Source organism: Schistocerca piceifrons, chromosome 2, assembly GCF_021461385.2.
Source record: "Schistocerca piceifrons isolate TAMUIC-IGC-003096 chromosome 2, iqSchPice1.1, whole genome shotgun sequence".
Lineage (NCBI taxonomy): Eukaryota > Metazoa > Arthropoda > Insecta > Orthoptera > Acrididae > Schistocerca > Schistocerca piceifrons.
The window spans coordinates 628,422,282-628,426,494 of NC_060139.1; positions in this window are offsets into that span (position 1 = coordinate 628,422,282).

Below are 4,213 nucleotides of genomic sequence, written 5' to 3' on the forward strand. Positions count from 1 at the left end.
AAATGTGGTTTAAATCTTGTACTGCTGCAGCAAAAAATACAATACAGACACGTATTTGACTAGCTTCAGAGATTGCCATTCGAAAGACAAGTAAAAATTATAAATTGAAAGGACAAAATATAAATATTGCGTATGGAACAAGATGTATACATAAGTAGATTTAAGAATATGTCTATTAAACTTTTATAATGCATACAAAGTAATGTATTCTAATAAGTGGGCCAAGAAAGTAACAAATTTGACTACAGTAGGGCGTCATGTGACCACACTCTGGAGGGGGAAGGCAGGGTTACCTCATCATCTTTCGTCGCTGTCACTGGAGGAGTGAAGATGGGCTTCTGATCTTCGGCACTGGAGCAGTGGAGATACTTTTAAATGAGTTTCAGTGGAATTTACAAAACATTGGAAGATGTTGAAATTTTATATATGCTATAAACTCTGACCTATGTTAATCTCTGGAAATTCCATTCTATGCTTTGCTTGCATTGCTCTGCACTGCACAGTGATTCATTTATCTGCTGTAAGTTCAGTTAAAAATGTATGGCCATATTTTTCACTTGTTTCCATCGATTTTTACTTGTAAATTAAGTTACAACAAAAACCAATCTGCTGTCAGCTCATTGTCCTTTGTGATCCATCTCATTTAATTTGCAACAATCTGATTTAACAAAGTTGAATATATTTATATAATTCTATAAAATTTCGCTGATTAATATTTTCAGCTATCTCAATGCATAATTATTTGGGCCAAAAGGAAGCAGCACATACCCACCCTTGGATGAAATCAAGCCAAAATTATTGTATGCTGTGTGCTTCCCCAATCAATACAGCTAGCCATTGACAGCAACACAGAGAACAAGCAGGTGGTTCACTTGTCAGGAAGCAGCCAGTGAGCTCGAATTGGGTTTGGCTAATCTAGAATTGTGCACCATATTCGTTACTGCTTCAGGATCTGGCATCCCTATAGTTATGCATGGTATCCACAGAAGATAATTTATTTGGGGGCTCTGAGCTACGTCTGTGCAGTAGTATCAGTAGCGAAATATTAGGCATTGCTGGGGCTGTGGTGTGTCCGTGTCAGATCAGATTCTCCACGTGTTTGTGATGGCGTTAGGACAAGCTATGACCTGTCATGTGTTTACAGCAATATCATAGGACCATTATGGCTACAATGCTGCCCATTCATGCTGCCAGGTGAGTCGTACCATGTGCTATCATGTGGGGCGCCATGCTGTGTCCATGCTTTGTCACAGGTAAAGCCATCTTCCACACCATGTCCAAGTTCTACTTAAGGTCCACGCTATGTCCACGCGCTGCTGAGGGTCCACGCCATTGCCCATGCTTCCAACCGACTCATCTACATGCTGCCAGGAGTCCACACAGTGTCTCCTTGATGCAGCTCACATTCGATATGTTGCTGTTGTATAACCCATAATTGCAGACCTAGACTGAAATCGAAAGATAAGTACATCAGTAGTCACATTTTCGGTATTTGTGTTTCGAATCGCCAGCCATGGCCAACGAAATTGAAAAAGTGGCCAGTGAGTGTCAGATGTTGGAAATGATGAAAAAAATCGTAATACACAGAGAAAAGGAATAGGATGTGTTCCAGGAAGTGAATTAATTCATTCTTAAAGACATTAAGTGAGAGACTACTTGGGGAAATAAAATCTGGTTTTGATCATAAATATGAAGAAATAAAAATTGAAATTGGTAAGAATAGTGAGAAACTGGGAAATAAAATCTCTGCTGTGTACAATAAAATTGCTCAGATGGAAAACAAATTTACAGAAATAAATGTTAGTAATGTTAGACGGATTAGATGGGCTCAACCCCTGTCAGAGTAAAGGAGTTGGGAAAAATGTTATCAGAAAAAATGGAGGCTGTACAAAATAATCTTGCACAGGAAGAAAAATGCACATTACTTGAAAGACAGACAGAGGCAGAAATTAAATCAATCAAAGTAGGAATTTCTGATTGTTGTTAGTAGATCAGTGGTAATAAAGGGGAACTAGATGGGAAAATGAATGTTTTGCTGGAAAAAATTAAGAGTGTAGAGGCAGATAACAGAAATTTGTTGTTGGGGTATCCTATGGGATGTGGATATGGGACAAAACTTTTTATTGGAGAAAGTAAATACCATACACTTGTGTTTTTGGCTGCATGCAATGACAGCTTCATGACAGGGGTGAATGATGTGGCAAAAATCAAACTTGTTAAGAGACAGTTGGGACAGGATGCTCAAACAAAGGCTAACCAAAATGCAGATAAATTTTGTGATTTTAAAACATTTGAAAATTCGTTCTTGAATAAATTCTGGAGTCAGGCAAAAAAACGAAGACTGCAGAATCATTTTTTGAGTGGACCTCATAACAAAAGTGGGAATGTGAGTATGAAATACTTTTGTATTAGAGAAATGAATAAATTAAATCATTTGGACAGGCCACTGGATGTATTAATAGATATTTCAACTCTAAGGAGAAAATTATCCGAGCATTTGCAATGAAATTTGATTCACAGTGCAACAGACTCAGTGGAGAAATTTCTGAATTTTGTGGAGAAAATGGACAGGGCACAGTGTCATAGACCAATACGTATGGAACAGCGGGAGAATGAGCAGTATGAGTACAGTAATAATCACAATAACAGATGAAGAGGGGACAGAACTGGTCAGAATGATCGGGAGAGAGAGTGGAGAGGCAGGCCACAAAGGGACAACATAAATTTTGGAGGGAGAAGCGACAATTTTGATCAGAAGTGTGATATGGAAAGTATGAGGATAGAGGAATTGCCACATGCAAATGGACTAAATAGGCAGTCAAAAAACTAGTCGATGCCTCACTGAAGGCCTGCAGAGGGACTGGTAATTATAATGTGAATAGGGCCAGATAAAGACATAATGGGATGAGAACTAAAATTAGCAAGGAAAATAAAGAAATTGGGATATGTCATGTGGATGCTATCCTAGGTAATGAAAAAATCTGAGGAGGTTTCAACAGTTATGGGGATAAAAATACAACATAGAACAGAACAAAATGGAAAATGGCTAATACCAGTAATGAATAGTATGATTTTAGCACTGGTGAGATGTTTAAAAGAGCAGAGGAATCAGAGGCAGATAAGGATAATATAGGTTTGTGTGCAACAAAATTCATTGATATATCAGAGACAGATTTTGTAGTTTGGACAACAAAGGGAAAAAAAGTTGATATGGAACCAGAGTAATAATGCATGTCATGAAGAAGAAGCAGAAGTAATGTCTCTAGTGAATAGTGTGGTGAGTTACGTAGAAAGTGAGAAGGAGATCATTCAGTGTTAAGTAAAGGGTAAAATGAGTAGTGTCTGTGATAATGTGGCAGATGCTGGTGAATTATAGGTTGATAATGTTGACGTCCCTATGGTTGTAGATGATAATGACTGTTGTAGAGGTAATGAGTTAAATGTGGATATGGAAATGTGTAATGATATGGAGAATGTTGTTGTATGTTATCCTGAAGATAAAACTGAAATCAATGTTTTCTTAAATGGCGAGCATGCAAGTCTGAATGTAAGTTTTAGTTTTTTTAGGAAAGGGGGGGACTAATTATGATTTGAGTGATTATGTATGATAAGCAAAATTACACAAAACTTTCTTTCCTGAACAATAGGGTGTACTAAAATTAAAATTGCCAGGAAATTGGCAAATTAAGTGGAGAGGAAAGTGTTGAGTTGCCATTAAGGATCTCCTTGAAGGGGATTTTGGATAAATATGTAAAGGTATTTGTATTTTACAGGAAGAAAGCAGAAGTGAAATAGAACATTATCTATTAATCAGAACTGAACAGACCTGAAGCAGTAGTGATGAGAGCCAATAATTGAGGTCGGTGTGGGACGAATTAGAGTTGTAGCATTATTACTCTGGATAAATTTTGTCTGCAATTTCTGAATTTTTCTGGCAGCAAGTTAAATGTTTAGGGTTAGTAGAATTAACAGTTACAGAAGTCAAAATTAAGACAGCATCTGCGACATGTAGTAAGCCCATCAACAAAGAAGTATCATTGAAATTCAAGGTTAATGATCACTGTGTTAATGTAAGTTGCTTTGTGATCAAGGTCTTGGCACTGAACATAATTTTGGGCCTGGATCTCTTGTACAAATATGATTCTAACATTTTTATAAAGAACAGAATGATGGAATTTGATGCAAATGGAAACAGAAAGAAAACAAAATTTTA